Here is an 18,772-nt window from a genome sequence, read left to right as displayed (position 1 = left end):
GTGGCTGGGAGTGGCCACTGTACTCCAGTCTGGGTGACAGAGTGAGACTCCAACTCAAAAAAAAAAAGAAAAAAGAAAAAGAGAAAGTAAATGAGAGAGAGGGAGGGAGAGAGAGAAAGAGAAGATTCACCTCTCCAAGGTAGGAGAGGGGGCCAAGGCTAAGGAAACATGGCAGCCACAACTCAAAGAGCCACGTGGGGAAAGCAGAGTTTAACAAAGCAATGGCTTGTTCACAATGGCAAAAACAGAACCAACTGTGCTGCCCATCAAAAGAGGACTGGATAAAAAAATGTGGTTTATATATATTACCCAGCCATGAAAAGGACAAAATTATGAACTTCACAGCAACCCGGATGGACTTAATGCTGAATGACCTATCACAGAAACAAAGAACTGAGTATCACGTGTTCTCACTTATAAGCAGACCTTGAACAATTATTATAATACTATAAGAAAAGGATTGGCAGTAGTGGGAAATTGCCAGGGAGAGATAGGCACACATCATCAACAAAGCTACAAGCATAATGAACATTTGTATACTTATCCCTGAATTGAAACAATCTTTAAAATAAAAAAAATTAAAACAAAACAAAACAAAGCAATAGCCGACTTTCAAATATTTTTAACTATGAAAGAAAAATCTAATTTTATATTATGACCTAGTACATACACACACACTACACTTGTATCTACACAAATATATACATATAAAACAGTATAAAATATCAGAAAACAAGATATACACCTCTGTGTGCAAATGGCTGTGATATTTTCTATTCTGTTAAATTTCACTAAAAACACTGTTGCAACCTACCAAATTAATTTCACAACCAACCAACTGGTTGTGACCATTACTTTGTAAAATATTAAGTCTACAGAACAATGAAACAATGGTCACTTAGAGACTTTGAGGTTCTACCTATCCAACAGAGGTCTACAGATGTGTTTTGTTAGGCCTGACCAGTGTTTTTATTTATTGGTTGGTTTGTTTTTATTGGTCCAAACTCTTCACCTCAAAACTGGTGAATCATAATATCTAAGGCAAGCCCTGAGTGTGTATATTTTATTTATTTATTTATTTATTTTGAGTTGGAGTCTCACTCTGTCACCCAGACTGGAGTGCAATGGCTGCTCCCGGCCACCGCAGCCTCGACCTGCTGGGCTCCGGCGATCCTTCCGCCTCAGCCTTCCAAGTAGCCGGAATTACAGGCATGCGCTGCCACGCCCAGCTGATTTTTTGATTTATTGTAGAGATGAGGTCTCGCTGCCCAGGCGGGTCTCGAACCTGCGGGCTCAGGCAATCCACTCACCTCAGCCTCCCAAAGGCGCGGGATTACAGGCTGAGCCACCGAGCCCGGCGAGTGTGCATATTTTAAAGCATTTTCACAGTTGAGAACACAACTTTTTTCACTTTTCCTGTGCAGTTTCATTCATACCCATGATCTCCACCACCAGTATCCTACTGGACTGGGTGTATGCTGTTCATCAAACTCAATATGTACCAAAGTGAACCAATGATCTCCAAACAATCTCATCTAGCCCATACCCTCTTCTGTCTTCAGTGTCTCCACCCCATACACACCTTACCATCTGTAACAATTTCTAGACTCTACATTTTTTTTCTTTTTTTTTGAGTTGGAGTCTCACTCTGTTGCCCATACTAGAGTGCAGTGGCCGCTCCCGGCCACCGCAGCCTCGACCTGCTGGGCTCCGGCGATCCTTCCACCTCAGCCTTCCAAGTAGCTGGAACTACAGGCGCATGCTACCACGCCCGGCTAATTTTTGATTTACTGTAGTGATGAGGTCTTGCCAAGTTGCCCAGGTGGGTCTCAAACTCGCGGTAGACTCTACATTTCCATCTCTATGGAGGACATCACCATAAATTCAGTTGGCAGTGAATTAGTCTCCCTTTTATCCATCTTCCCTTCACCAAGAAATTAATTACCCTTACTCGTTGGTCCTGCTGTCACAGCTCCTGCCTTAGTTCAGGTCCTAATATTCTTTACCTAGTCTATTGCAGTATCTTTTCAAGCATGTTTCCTTATCATTCCTTTTTCTCTTCAAATTGGGTCTTGATGCTACAAGCATCTGGGCATCCCTTTGCCTAGTCAAGGTGACTCATAAAATTAACCTTCACAGGGACAGAGACAGAATTTAATCACAGATGTATCTCCCCAACATCTGGCCGGGTATGGGGAATATTGATTGAAGAAAAGACCAGAGCCGGGAGTCCAATGAAGGAGAGATCTCAGAGTGGTTCTTCGCTTACAGAGAGATCTCAAGAGTGTTTTTGCTTAAAGCTCTTCAGTGACTATTTCACAATAGGATAAAATCTAAACTCATTTTGGTAGCAAAGAGCAAGGTTCCTATGAACAGTCTTCTACTAACTTCTCCCATTGCAATCATTGAACTGTCTTTACGCCTATCTTCATTTTAGAGGGTTTCCAGTGCATTTCACTCTGTTTCATGCTTCTGTGCCATTGTAGATATCTAGACTACTGACAAGAGTTCCTTCATTGGACTCCGGCTCTGGTCTTTTCTTCCATCAATATTCTCCATACCCGGCCAGATGTTGGGGAGATACATCTGTGATTGAATTCTGTCTCTGTCCCTGTGAAGGTTAATTTATGTGTCACCTTGACTAGGCAAAGGGATGCCCAGATGGTTGGCAAAATGTTATTTTTGAGGGTGTTTCAGGAAGAGATTAACATCTGAATGGGTAGACTGAGTAAAAAAGGTCCACCTTCACCAATGTGGTTGGGAATCATTTAATCAACTGAGGGCCCAATTAGAAGAAAAAGGCAGCAGAAAAGTAAATTCTCTCTCCCTTCTCTTGAGCTGAGACGTCCACCTTCTGGCCTTGTACTTTGAAGTTCCTGGTTCTCAGGCTTTTGGGCTGAACTGTATTACTGGTTTTCCTGGTTCCCCACCTTGGGGATGGTTGCTGGTGGAATTTCTTGGCCTCCATTATCATGTGAACCCATTCCTGTAAAAAAATGTCTCTCTCTTACACACACACACACACACACACACACACACACACACACACACACACACACATTCTGTTGGTTCTGTTTCTCTACAGAACCCCAGTTAATACAGTCTCTTAATCTATTTTTATTGTGTGTTTGTGTGATCTTAGGCAAGTTACATCTCTATAACAGTCTGGTCCTCTGACTTGCAGGGATCCTTTGAGGTTTAAGGTTTAGTCTTAATACATATAAATGGAAGAGCATAACTTCTGGACATCTACATAGACATTTTCTAACCATTGATTTCATGTTTGTAATGTTATACTTAAGTCTTTTGCATAGCAAAATGAGCACACTTAAAATTATTCAGTTTTGAACAGATGATGTCTTATTTAAAAATACACATTTAATTCTGTATGTATTTATTGAATACCCTCTGCCAGATCTGTAGGTAAAAACAGAATAACCATTGGCCCTTGAATCTATATTGTTTTGCATCAATTGTTACAAGCTCTAGCATACTTTTTAGACAGAGATTTATATACATCTGATAATACTAAAGACTCTTGAAAAATATTTTGTAGTATAATACCTTCTTCCCTGCCCACCCTTTTCTTGGATGGTCTCAAAGCCCAAACCTTGAAAACTCATTTAGCTTTTGTAAGTGAAGAACCACAGTGCTTTGAAATGGCAATGAATCGATCAATTTGGAGAGGTAGTTAGTAAACTGCAGCATTAACATGACTCACAATGAAAAAATAGTTAATGGTCTCTATAAGGGAGTAAATCGTGTTTCAATAAAATCTGGAAGAAATGCCATTATTTGCAAGAAAAGAAGAATCATAAAATGGACCACACTGTCTGGGAACATGACTAGGGCTTACAGTTTAGTGAGATTTAAGTGTAAAGTGGGACAAATTCATCAGAAACATAGACGAACAATTGGCAGACATGGTCACTGGGGTACAGAGGCAGGACCATGGGGGCTCATGGGCAAATCTGTCCCTAGTGTACAGAGTATTAGGAAGAGAGTGACTGAAGAGGGACATTTTATTTTGCCACGATCTTCAGGACATTGTCCTATCTCATTCTCCTGCATAAACCCTCACTTTTCATGGGGGCTGTTTATATTTCTTAGGGGCAGCCTGTCAGAAAAGAAGGGGAACCAGCCACTGATTTTATTCTGGATGAATAATAGGGGCCAGGGAATAATTGAAGGTATATTAAAACAGTATAAATATCTGCAGCATAGGGAACTTTTATACGGGGCCAAGGGAATTAGAATGAGAAGGAGGGTGAGCAAATTAGCAACATCAAATTTTAGTTCGGCTTTTAAGGGAAGACAACGAGAACTCTGCTACTTAGAAATAAACAGTTAACTGAGCCCGCGGGTTCAAGACCCACCTGGGCAGGCAAGACCTCATCTCTACAATAAATCAAAAAAATTAGCCGGGTTTGATAGTGCACACCTGTAATTCTGGCTACTCAGAAGGCTGAGGCGGAAGGATCGCTGGAGCCCAGCAGGTCGAGGCTGCGGTGGCCGGGAGCAGCCACTGCACTCCAGTCTGGGCGACAGAGTGAGACACCAACTCAAAAAAAAAAAAAAAAAGAAACAAAGAAACGGCTAAGAGAAGTGACTGAAAGCAATGACACAGTGAAGGTACTAATTTCCAAATGACAAAACCTAAGATGAATTGCTCTAGACTGATCCTCTGTCAGAACAAGATTAAATGGATAACCTATTTGGTCTTTTCCATCTCCAGCTTTTATTCATTTCCACTTCCATTATTCTATGAATATACAAGAAAGGGAAATATAATATTGTTAAAGCTCAGGTATGATTTATTGACTCGCTGTATCTTTAAGATAACACATGTACTTGGCGTTGTTATACTTGATAGCGCATTTTTTTCACAAACAGTCGTGAATAGAGTAAACAGACTCATAAACCCTGTTTAAAGTGTCAGGGTATAAGTTACTGCCAGTGGTGTCTTGGGGCTGCGTTAACTTATACACGTAATTTTTCTTCTCTTCCCTCTCTCCTCCCCTTTTTAATTAATAGATTTTCTCACTCATGAGCATTTAGCATCGGCTTGTTTGCTTGATGCCGGTCCCTTTGGGGTTTCCCCTGTGGATGCAGGAGAACTTGGGGGAAACAGTTTGATGAATCACAATTTGTTGCAGGTAGTTATGGTAGCAGCGACAGAGAAATGGAATATTTGCAAAATGCCAGAGGTGAAGGAACAGGACACACATGATTAAAGCTGCCATAAAATCAAAGCTGTCAAAGCAACAAAAGCCATAAAAAAGAAATATTCTGGCAACGTCAGTCTCCCACACATCCAGGGGCACCGTGAAGCCTATTACTCAGAAGTCCATCAGGGGTAGAGGAGGAAGTTTCTTCCACTGGCAAGGAAAACATGGGTTGAACTATAAATGTTCTCTGCCCTAGAAATTCTAGCTGAGATTCCTGGGAACTGCTACCTTAAAGCACCATTCAGAGAGCAAGTACTCTCAGCACTGCTGGGCAGGGCCTGAGGGAAGGGCAGAGGCTGAGTGCAGGGGTGTAGGGTGGGGTCAGGAGATGGCACAAAGGGTAATTGAGGAAGGAAACTCAAAGGCTGTGGCTGACTTTAGGGAACCATTTTAGAGGATCGGGAATCTTGCAATGAAAGGTACCTGTGCGGTCCTTTCATAGAGATAATACCAGGAGCCAGAAGTTTGGGATATGCCCCACTTCCTCCCCAGAAATCCACCACTCTGGGGCAGGTAGAATCTGCTGAGTGATGGGTAAAGTGTGTATTTAGAGAATACATCGGTCATTCTTCTTTTTGTGTTGCGATCCAAGCTACTTTAGCAGAGGTGGTCGGTTAGAAAGGGAAAAAAATTGTAAACCTCTTCAAGTCATCGATATGTCTAGGAGTTGGGAGGAGTACCAGGAAGAAGCTACTTTTGCTTCCTGGGATAGAGAACTGTGCCTTATTGGGAGGCAGACTCCCAGGATCTGACTCAATTTCTGAAACCATGGGTAGGGCTTAGGTGGGAGATCACAGAAAACTAAGGGACAGATTTGGAATGTGGCTTAAACAAAAACAATAAACTTTTTTTTTTAAAAAAATTGCATTATCTGTCAGGCTATTGGTGGCATAGTTTAAAATACTTTTGTGAATCCATAAAAGTGTCCAATGGATGCTCGCTGGATTTAAATGGCCTTCTGACTCCATGAATCCATGACCACTTTGTGATTAGGAGCTCAGATTTCTTTCCCACAGGTTTTTTCTGAATCTCCAGGAGGGAGAGAGTGAAGATGCAAAGCTGGGGGACTTTGAAATGAAAACCCCGCTTGGAGTGAGCATGTTCCTGTCCTGGAGGGCCATTTCAGAAGAGTAGGAAGCACTGTGTTGACCACCAGGTAGGAGGAACACCAGACAGGCCTCAAAAAACCATCGAAGATCTCAATCCCCTAAACATTCTTTTTGTTAATTGCCGTCCAAACTTCCTAGAAAGACTTCTTTTGCTGACAGCCAGGGTTACGGGGCCCACTTGGTGACACTCAACTCCTACAAATAGAGGTCTAAAAATGATAAATACACCTTTCCCAGGGAACTGACTTTATTCCTGGAATGGAGCTACCCCATCAGAAAAATCCAGCTGCTGTGTCTCCTCCTTTGTCTAGGGTTCTCAGAGAGAGGCTTGCCTCTTATTTGAAATCTGATCCTGAGAAATTTACCTACATTCCATCCCTTACTTGTTAAACGAGAAAACTGGCACCAGATAACCTACGATGCCTCTGCTGGTTGGAAAACTTCACAATTTGAAGTGAGTTAACCTCTGAGTCTCTTTTCTTACCTGTAAAATGGGGATATTAAAACTAATCCTTCTTCCCATGATTGTTGTAACCATTAGCCTGTTGCAAACTTTACGATATTGTAAAATTATAAGGACTTGCTTTCATCATCATTGTTAACATTTTTCTGTAAACATGAAAAGGTCCATTTGGACCTTTCAATTTCTTTCGGTGAACCGAATGAAAAAAAGTGTACTTCTAAATGCGTTTTGTAAGAGTTTGCTTTAATTTATTATTATTATTTTTATTTTTCGCAAGTGTCTGAACTCATCTTGCAGTAAAATATGTACTTGTGTAATTGTAATCATTTCCATGGTAGCAGATTGGGGGGTCACACAAAAAGACCCGAGACTTGACTGCAGGTTCAAGCAGCAGGAGAAACTGGTTTGAGACCAAATAAGCTCTTATTCAAGTAAAACTGTCGAAAAACACTGCCAAGGGAACACAGAAAATAACTGGGGAAGGAAATTGCTTTTGGAATAAACGTTCTGTTCTTTCAAGTTTGCTCTGGTAGAAAAGTGCCCCTTTGAAGAGACTTAATAGAACCATTAGAGGGACAAAACATGAAATATCTCATGAAATCTTAAAAGGTTTATTTTATAACCATTTTACCTAAAGGTGTATGTGAAGGGAAAAGAAACCAAGGAGATGAAATTTGTTCTCTTGTACACAAATGCACAAGGCTATTTGATGTAGAACAATTATTTATGTCTAAATCTATTCCAAGTATGCTCTCTGATCTGTGCATGGCCACGTTTCTTGTTATTGTTATGTTTCTTGTATCCTGGGCTATCCATGTGTCTGGACATCAAGTTGAAGTGCTTTGCTTCCTTGAACTTGCCCTTTTTTACTGAACTTTTGCAATTACTCCTAGCTCTTGAATTACAGTCAATTAAGATTCACCTCAATTTCAGTAAATGTTTTTACATAAATTTTCTATATCTTATTGATCAGTTATTGAGCATCAACTATATCCTAGGTCCTTTTCCCTCATGTGTTCAACAAATATGACTTGAGTACCTGTCCTAGGTTCTTGGAAGGCAACAATATGTAAAATACATTCCCTGTCACCAATTTGTAGTGAGGTAGACTATTGCAATGCAATTATAGGGGGTGACAGGGTCTGTCATCTATGAAGAACAACTAATTCAGTGATGCCTGGAGGTGAGGTCAAGATTGTCATATGTATTAATAGCTTAGTTGGGCCATCAAAGACCAGCAGTTTTAGTCCATCCAATGGGGGAGTGAACAGGGTGTGCAAAATAAGGGAATAAGAGAAGTGGAGTTATTTTTAGGCTCAGAATGAAAGGAGAGTGTATTAGTCTGCTAGGGCCACCATATCAGCTTATTTATTTTTTCACAGTTTTGGAGTCTGGAAGGGCAAGATCAAGGTGCTGGCAGAGTTGGTTCTGGTGAGGTGTCTTTTCCTGGCTTGCAGATGTCTGCTTTCTTGCTGCATCCTCAGAGGGTCTTTCCTCTGTGTGCATGCACTCCTGGTGTTTCTTTCTCTTCTCATAAGGACACCAGTCTAGAGGATTAAGCCCCCAGCCTGATGATCTCATTTAAACTCCATTATCTCCTTAAAGGTCTAATCTATGCCTGGTGGTGGCTCACTCCTGAAATCCCAGCACTTTGGGAGATGGAGGTGAGAGGATTGCTGAGCCTAGGAGTTCAAGACCAGGTTGGGCAACTTGACGAGACCTCATCTCTACAACAAAAATGAAAATTAGCTGGGCGTGCGTCTGTAGTTCCAGCTACTTGGAAGGCTGAGGCAGAAGGATTGCCTGAGCCCAGCAGGTGGAGGCTGCAGTGGGTATGATTGTGCCACTGCACTCCAGCCTGGGCGACAGAGTGAGACTCTGACTCAAAACAAACAAACAGAAAGTCTTATCTCCATTGGGGGTTAGGGCTTCAACATATGAATTTGGAGAAGACACAGTTCAGTCCATAACAGAGAGCAATGGGCTTATTTTAGCAGTTTGGTGTCACGTTTAGACAGGGAATAAAGGAATAAGAAAAAACATAATGTTAGACTATGCATCTGAAGTTATTAATCTTAGGGCACTAGTGAGCCATTAAAGGATTCTGTGCAGTGGCTTACAGTGGCCAAGTTTGTTCCTGGTAAGCCAGTAGGGATCATTTTGGTTACAGGGTAAAGGGCAGATGGAGACAGGGTCAGTGGCAGAGGCAGGTTCAGACTCAGAGACTCAGAGTGTAGCAGCTGGCTAGGCCAGAGACAACAATGGGTAAATCAGAATGCAATAGATGAGGGAGAAATTCAGGAGACAGAACGAATAGGAATGGATTAATTTTATATAGACTATGAGGAAGAATGATTTGTTGTTCTTGACTTTGTGTTATTTGGAGTCACTAAGTAGAGAATGAAATTTAAAAAATGAGCCAGGCTCGGTGGCTCAGCCTATAATCCTGCGCCTTTGGGAGGCTGAGGTGAGTGAATTGCCTGAGCCCGCGGGTTCGAGACCCGCCTGGGCAGGCGAGACCTCATCTCTACAATACATCAAAAAATCAGCCAGGCGTGGTAGCGCGCGCCTGTAGTTCCAGCTACTTGGAAGGCCGAGGCGGAAGAATCGCCGGAGCCCAGCAGGTCGAGGCTGTGGTGGCCGGGAGCGGCCACTGCACCCCAGTCTGGGTGACAGAGTGAGACTCCAACTCAAAAACAACAAAAAAAAAAAAAAAAAAAGAAGAAGAAGAAAACGTATAGAGATGTAGGAGCTAAGCAGGAGATGACATGATCAGCTTTGACATGGTGAGTTTATGGCCAATAGAACATTTAAATGGAGGTGTCTAAATAGATAGGTAAGCCTGAATCTCATAAAAGGGGTCTTAGAAGAGACCAGTTTGAAGTTATTTAGAATATGGGCAAGTTCAGAGTTAGAACTATGAAAGCGAATGAAATGATCTAGATTAATATAAAATGAGAAGAGACGGAAAAAAACTACAAAAAGGTAGGAAGCGTTGCCATTTCAGGTGAGAGTAGAGAAGAAAATTCCTTCCTTCTTATGGTGGATATATGAAATGTAATTCAAACATCACCCTAATTGTGACTTTGAGTCCATGCCCCCAATAAAGAGCAAATTATATTTGTATTGTGATTTGCCAAATAAATTGCATTTCAAAGACTTATTTCTGTTGTACTTACATTTTTTAAATTCTCTCTGATTTAAATTTCAATCTGTGATTTGATTTTCAGCTTAAGGTCTTTTAAAATCTAATTATTATTTTTGTCTGCATTAATTTTCAAGTGCTCCAATTAGTCTAAGATTAAAGCCTAAATCCCTATTAACTAGTAATGGAGTTTTAAAATTTTGAATTACTCCCATAATACACTCAAATCTGGGAAAATTTGATTTTCTAAACATTGCATTATTCCGTGCTTTTGAATTCAAGTTTAGAAAATTTTATTGAATGTTTAGAAAATTTGATTTTCTAAACATTGCATTATTCCGTGCTTTTGAATTCAAGTTTAGAAAATTTTATTGAATGTTTAGAAAATTTGATTTTCTAAACATTGCATTATTCCGTGCTTTTGAATTCAAGTTTAGAAAATTTTATTGAATGTTTAGAAAATTTGATTTTCTAAACATTGCATTATTCCGTGCTTTTGAATTCAATTTGCGTAACTTTAACAGCTATACTTTAAAGCATTATCAGGTGATGCTAATTTCTATTCTTAGTGGAGATATTCCTCACTGAGATGCTCATACATAATAGTAACACACACACACACACACACACACACACACACACACACACACACACACGTTTTATCACCCTGCAATGAGGATAGAAGATATTTACTGTGGTTGGCTTCAGAGAATTGACAAGGAAGGGAGACATAGACATATGGTTGGTAACAATAATTTGTGAGCCTTGGCAAATTCATTCTTTGAGCATCTATCTACTATATCTTTGAGCATCTATCAACGGTTCCAGGTGCTGTACTAGGTGGAGTGAATACAGAAAGCAGCAGTGAATAGAGCTCACAAGACCTTGTCCTTCGTGAGCTACAGCATATCTATTTTGTTTTTGCTTTTTTTTTTACAGCCAGCTCATGGTAGTATGATTGTCAAATAAAATGTTGTATATATCTAAGGTATACAATGTTATGTTTTGATATACATAGATACTATAAAACGATTAGCCCAATCAAGTTAAGTAACATATTCCTCACCTGACCTCACGTAGCTCTTTTTTGTTGTGTGTGTGGTGAGAACACTTACCATCTTCTCTTAGCAAATTTCAAGTATACAATGCATCATCACTCACTATACTGTCCATACTGTACAGTGCTTTCCAGGACACTTTCATCTTATAGCTAAAGTTCACACCCTTTAACCAATATTTTCTCATTTCCCTTAACTCAGGGCCCTGGTGTCTGCCATTCCACTTGCTGTTCTTATGAATTTGACATTCTTAGATTCCACATTTAACTGAGGCTACGTGAGATTCTTCTTTGTACATCTGGCTTATTTCATTTAGCATAATGTCCTCCAGTTTCATCCATGCTTTCACAGGTGGCAGGATTTTCTTCTTTTTAAAGACAAAATCCATTCCATTATATTCCATTCCATTATATACATATACCACATTTTCTTCAAAACTTTTCCCTACAGTACAAGAACAAGATGACCCTTCTGTTTGCAGCTGTCTGAAGATAAGTCATCGACTCGATTTTTAAATTCCATCACCTGCTTGATGGCTTGTTGAAGGCAGCTATCCTGTGCCCCAAATCTGCTCACAGTGATGTTTTGGCCTGGAATCAATTGTTACTAGGCCCAACAGGGTAGGAATAAAGAATGTTCCAGGGTTCTCTGAATTGTTGCTGCTTCCAAATCTCTGTTTATAGGGCTACCTCTCCAGTCTCGAATATTCAAGAATGTAGGAAGTATCAGATGAAGCAAGAAAAAAACAGACAGGAGGTGGTTTTAGTTAACTGAAAATGACAGCCCTTTCAACTCTGTAAACTGTGGTAAGAATTCCAAGGCATCCACTAGCCCTTGAATGTCAAATTCCACAGACTTTTGTATCATTGTTTTAAAGAATAAGACTAACTTAAGATTTGTACATTATCTATATTATACATTTGTCTTTAAGGAAATACAATGGCATTGACACACCTCATAGAAAGGGATTTTTAAAATTTGTGTCTAATGCTTTAACCATCTGTTAAATAATATTTATTGTGCCTCCATTTAGAACATTTAGAAAAAGAAAAGTCTATAAAAGTTTTCATATTAGCTTTTCTTTGTTCAAATGTGAGCAGAGCACTGTTAGGTAAGTTCACAATCAGAAACATTCCAAATTATCAAATGAATGAATGTTCTTTTTGTCTATTATTTTTAACATTTGCCATGCAGTAGACCTGAAAAGCACAATTAGAAAAATCTAGAAATACTCGAACTTGGAAATGCATATTGTTATTAAACTGGCCTAAGGACATCATGATTTTTCAAACCCAGGGGTACTTCAGTGCCTTGATAGACCATAGATGGTAGGTGAATTTCAAATGCTGACAGAAGGCTTTTGTGATTTGAAAGCTTTTTAAGAATTCTGTCTATAATTTCTGTTAACATTTGACAGAATTTCATGACATTAGAACCACCAAGATCATTGAAATTCAACATTGACCGAGTTTCTTGCATATACTTCTCATTTAGAGATAATATTTCTGTTCCCTGACACAGAGATTCAGAAATAATATCTCAGGAAGAAGAAAAAAACAAAACAGCAACTACAAAAAACTCATTTTAAAATAAAATCAAGTGCACCAGAACAAGTACCTCATTGGGAAACATTTTAGGTGGGGAAAAAGGAGCAGATCTAATTGATAGGAAACAGACTTTTGTACTCAAGTTCAAACAATTCATCTTTTCTTTCTTGTCAAGGCAGTACCAAATAAATTTAAAAAATAAAGAGTAATAGCTCAAATTGCTCTAGGGTTGTTTTGTCAGCCTCAGTGTTGCTAGGAAGCATGATTAAAATTGTACCTATCCACAAATATTAGCCTTTCAACAGCTTTTGCAACTTGTTTTAAGATTTGCATGACCAGGAATTTTCCAATCTATTTACCTTCTTCCCTTTGTATCTCTGTGTGGACACATTTATTCAATTTATATAAATGGCCATTTTAAGTTTAACTGACAAATTGATTCAATTTAACAACTCCTAAGTGTGATCTCCTGTACATTTGATATCAGGCTAAAGAATAATCAGAAAATTTTCCCCTGCACTCATGGGCCTTTTAGTATAAAAAGGAAAAAAAGTATGAGTAGATACTGCATCTTCTAAATGGGTCTCCAATGAGAAAATACCACACAAATTCAGTAGACCAAGATATGAGGCGACAATGTACTTACTGATTTTTTAGAAACGATATTTTACTAAGTGAAGGTGGGTAATATTTTCCCAAAACCTAAGCAAAAATTTTTTTTTTCTGGTGGAGCTCACGAAAAGTGACACATCAAGAGTTAAATGAAGTTTTCTTTGTGAGATTCTACCCATTCAAATTGCTCAGAATATACAGAACATTAGTTATTTTTTTCTTTCTTTTAAAAAAATTTTTGTATTTTAAAGATGTGGGGTACAATTCAGGGTTAGGTATACATATGTTTATTATGCAGGTTCCCTTGATGATGAGATATGCCTCCCCCCTCCGGCAGATTCCCACTACTGCCAATTCCACCCCCGCTACCACCACTGACTGTTTCCAACTACTGCCAATCCTTTCCTTATATATGGAACATTTAAGTCAGTACCAATAATTTTACATTTCCTAAAGGATGACAAGATTTTTTTCCTCTATTGGGGAAGCACTACAATGTACACAGCGAGTGCATATTACTTGCTCATTATGTATCAGGCAGTGTGCGTTTTTTTCTAAATAAAAACAAACCTGGACACACAGTCTGACTTCAGGTCCCTGTGGACATGCCAAAAGTCTTGCATTTCCCTATACGTCACCTACAATAGCCAACCTCCAAATATGCAATAAACTATACATTAATTAATTTTCAGGTTACAGATACTCTGTGATGGTTGTATTCTGAATGTCAAACTTGGAATTTCCAGAAAGAAATAATAGCTGATGCTATGGAAACAAAAGGATAAAACATTCACAACTGTGTATGTGCCACACAAACTGAAATGTGTAGAGCCCGCTCTTACGAGCCACCAGGAATAATGCCCTTTAGATTAGCACACGTGTGTGTGTGTGTGTGTGTGTGTGTGTGTGTGTTTGTATACACCTTTATGAATGAATGTTAGCATTCTGATGAAAAGGCCCATTGCACCTTCGAAACGTCTCATGTCAAAGAGGCCAGTTTCTGGCTTCTGTTTTGCGCTTCTAAGTGTTTTCTGGATTTTTTGGAATGCCTTGCCTGCAAGGGCTCTGCCATTCTTGCAGCTCAACTGGTGCTTTCCTTGCAACTTTATTGCTAATTAGTTGTTGCCCGCTTGGAGATGAAAGCCATCTTTGCACCTTGAAGGGCAATGTGAACTTAATGAAAATATGCTGATTCAAGTTAAGGATGTTTCCTTTATGAGCAAGGGCATTGAAGGTTAACCCTGACCTTCTCTAGGAAAATTGCGGTACATGTTTCAGTGAAGATTATGTATTACCATATTTCTTTCAGCTAAATCAGCCACATGGTTTCAGGGTGAAAAAGGGTGTTTTCTTGAGAGTCCCCTAAACGTGAGTTGGTTTAAAAAGCTGCAAAGATGAATCCTTGGCAGTTGGGTAAAATGTGGCGTGCTATCAAAAGCCACATTGGTGCAGAGGAAATGCCTTCATATTTGTTCTTCTCTGGCTAGGGAAGTACTGCCCCCTCTGGTGATAATTTCTGAAATTTCTCTGTGTATCTTGAAGCATCCTGTAGTGGACACTGTGACATGCTGCCTAGGTGCTTCTCTATAAGAAGTATTTGTTGGTCTAGCTGCTGAGTCCTGTCAATGCAAGTTTTGGCTGTCAGCCCCTTCCAGAATTGCCTCAGCTGCAGACTGGCCTGCTCAAGGACTAGCTTTCTGGCAGCATTATGCATCAGATGACTATTCAGTAAGGGTAGAGGGTCACGCAGTTCTGGTCACCTCAGTTCGACTTGGGGCAATTTTGAAGGGCCATCTGCTTTTAAGGCTGCCTCTGAAAAGATAAGAGAAAATGTAGCCTTCACTTCAATTCTCCTGTTGTTCTTTTTTGTTTTGTCTTTATATACACACATGCTAATTGCTAAACTTATAAGTTTCAGGTATCATAATGTGTGACCCGGAAATACATAAGTGTTTAAGGATATTTTCCTAAATAACCACAATAGTATTATCACTCTCAAGGGGTATAAAATTGATAATATATAATATACAACTCATTCTAATTTTTCCAGTTGTCCCAAACATGTTGTTTCCCTCCACCAAAAATCCATTAAGAATAACACATTGCATTTGTCTCTTTAGTCGTCTATAATCTACAACAATTTCCTGACCTTTATTGAAAAAAAAAATCTTACATGATATTGGCCATACTTAATAGTTCAGGACACTGCTCTGTAGAGTGTCATACAATCTAGGTTTGTCTGATTGTGTCTTTAAGTTTAAGTTGATAGTCAACATTTTTGGAGATGGTACTACATAAGTGAGGCTGTGTCTTTCTCGTTGCATTGCAGCAGAAGGTATATAAGGTCAACCGTTTTCTTTTGAGCTTTGGCATTTCTTTTCCATTTTTAGGGGTTCTTTACATATCAGATAGGTTATCACTTTATTTACTATATGTATTGAAAGTGTTCATACCTTGGTCATTTGTATTCTTTTTTTATACCATGTAAAACATTTTAATAGTAAAAATTATTAATATTTTATTTGCATTACATCTGAATTTTGAGTATAAAGAAATGCAATCAGGTATTCTTCAAGTATATATGTGGTTTCAGGATTTTGGTACATTTATATATTGGGATGGTTCATTGTATGCATCAATTTGGCTAGGCCATGGTACCAGATATTAGGTCAAGTATTATTCTAGATGTTTCTGTGAAAGTGTTTATTGGGTAAGATTAACGTTTAAATCAGTGAACTTTGAGTAAAGCAGATTGCCCTCGATGATATGTGAGCTGTATGCAATAATTTGAAGGCCTTAATAGAACAGAGATTGACCTCCCTTTAGGAAGAAAGACTTTTACCAGCACATTGTCTTTTGACTCAAACTACACCTCTTTCCTGAGTCTCCAGCCCATTTCATCAGATTTTGGACTCACCAAACCTCCACAACTGCATAATCCAATTCCTTAAAATAAATTTCTTTCTGTATGTTGACATGTCCTGTTGGTTCTGTTATTCTGGAGAGCCCCGACTAAAATGCATAACTTATCCATTTGGAATTTATTATGGTATATGGTGTGAGGAATGAATCCCATTTGCTCTAAGATCGAAATGGGTACTGTATTCAGTGTGTCAACACTGTTTATTAAAATGTCTGTCATTTCTCAGTGATGTGAGAGGTCACCTTTATCATATACAAACTTTTCATCTCTATTTGGGTCAATTTCTGGACACTCTATTCTGTCCCACTGGTCTATACATTCTTGCAATAATAACACATTTCTTGTTAAATCTTAGAAGTATTGTAATATGTTTTCATTTCTGGTAGGGCTAATGCCCTTTCGTTACTATTTCTCCTGACGTTTTATCATGAAAATTTTTTTCAGAAAAGTTGAAATAATTTTACAGTGAACACTCATTCTTCTATCTGTCCTTCTCTAAGTCTATCTTATTTTTTGATGTATTTTAAAGTAAGTCGCAGACATCACTAGAACACAGTCAAACACATCAGCGTGCATAACGTCAAATAGAGTTGAATGTTTATTAGAGTTTTTTTGGTGTTTTTGGAATGAATTTGTACATAATACGATTCAAAAATCTTACCTGTAGCATTCAACGAAGGAGACAAATTTGCACACTCCATGACCTCAGTAAAGTTCTCTCATTCTGTTTTCCAGTAAATCTCCATTCATACTCCTGCCCTAAAGGTCAGTGCTGCTTTGATTTTTTTCTCACCATAAATTAGTTTTGCTTGTTCTAGGACTTCATATAAATGGAACCATATACTAAGTACACTTTTGCGTAACATTTCTTTCACTCAGTAATATGTTTTTATAGTCATTCATGTTGTATATATGTCTTTTTAAAAAATTGCTGAGTAGTATTCCATTGTATAAATATAGTATACTTTATCTTTTACTGATGGATACTTGGACTGTTTCCAGTTTTTGGCTATTATGCATTAAGCTGTCACGAACATTCTTGACTATTTTGGGGATGTATGTTTTCACTTCTTCTAGGTAAATATCTAGAAGTAGAATTGTTGATGCCTAGGGTAAGTGAATGTTTAGCTGAATAGGGGACTTCCATTATTTAATTTAATGTATGCACGTGCTAGTTATTTCATCTTTGATGTTGTATCTTTTAAATTATAGCTATCTAGTCAAAGTGCTGTAGTTGTAGGGTTCTTCCTTGTTATATTTTATTTTTACTAGCTTTTCTTGCAATTTTTTCCTTTAGAATAAACTTGTCTAGCTCCAGAAAAATAACTGCTGATATATTTGTGAGATCATGTTAAATTTATATTGTTTTGAGAAAATAAATTTGGGGAATAATCTTTTTCCAGTGACAAGAGATGCTTTTCATTTGTTCACATCCACTTTTGTGTCTTTTGGGAATGTTTTCAAAGTTTCCTCTCCACCCCCCCGCGGACATTTTTTATTAAGTTTGCTCCTAAATATTTTGTGTTGTTATTGTAAATGAGTTCTCTCTTTTATTGTATCTCCAATTGGTTAGTTTCTAAATATAATACATATTAATGTATAATAATTACATATATATTTTAATCCTCTCACCTTAATAAATTCTTTTTATACTGCCATACCATTTGTAATAGAGAAAATTTAAGAGTTTTTTCCAGTTCTTATGATTATCAATAGTGGCCAATTTTCTGATTACTTTGGCTCTTGCCTACATTAAAATGCTAAATAGTGATGTTGATTTTTGGAAGCCTTATCTTGTTTGTGACTTTGGAAGGACTGTCTCTGTTACCCATTCAGCAAGATGTTGGCTTAGGGCTAAAGTGTATTTTTTTCCTATACAAATCTAGATAGATAAATAGCTGGTAGATCAATAAAGATATATAGTGTATGTATAGAGAGATAGATATATGTTTACCAGGATAGCTATGTACCTGGCTATCTAATCTATCTATGTAATTGTGCTAAAAATGTATCAATGTAGTATCCTATTTTTAGGGAGCATTTTATCAGGAATGGGCATTTTGTCAAAACATTTTCATCAACAAGGAGAAATCATAAGCTTTTAGAAATATAGCAATATATTTAATTATTTCCTATTTATGATTTCTCCTTTTGTTTCTAAATGAATCTGTACCTGGTTATTATGTATTATTTTCTTAGTTTGGTATTGGCCTCTGTGTGCTAATATTTTATTTAGAATATCTGCTTGATTGATGTCAAAGCAGATATTAATTAATTAATATGAGATTTAGTTTTTAGTTTTCTTTCCTGTACAATCTTTGTCATGTTTTTGTTTCTTTATTACACTTGATTCAAATTTTACAAATTTTTCTTTTTTTGAAATTCCTGAGACAATACATGCAGTATTACTATTATCTGGTCTTTAAAGTTTGGAAAAATTTACCTGTGAAGTCATTTTGACCTAGTGTTTTGTTTTTTGGTGGTGGGTAGTCCCTTGGTAAATATTTTTGTTCCTTCTGTGGACATTTGTCTGTTTCAGCTTTCTGTTTTTAATGGGTGAGTTTGGCAAAATAGTTTTAAAAAACTATTGGTCATATTTACATTTTCAGGTTTATTACATGGGACAATATGAAGTAATCTCTTTTAAGATTTAAAATTTCCTCTTTTGAAATTTTTATTTTAATCAA

Source organism: Carlito syrichta, unplaced genomic scaffold, assembly GCF_000164805.1.
Source record: "Carlito syrichta isolate Samal-C Ts95f unplaced genomic scaffold, Tarsius_syrichta-2.0.1 Scaffold302367, whole genome shotgun sequence".
Taxonomy (NCBI): domain Eukaryota; kingdom Metazoa; phylum Chordata; class Mammalia; order Primates; family Tarsiidae; genus Carlito; species Carlito syrichta.
The sequence above is the reverse complement of the archived record's forward strand: the minus strand, read 5'-3'. Positions refer to the sequence as shown.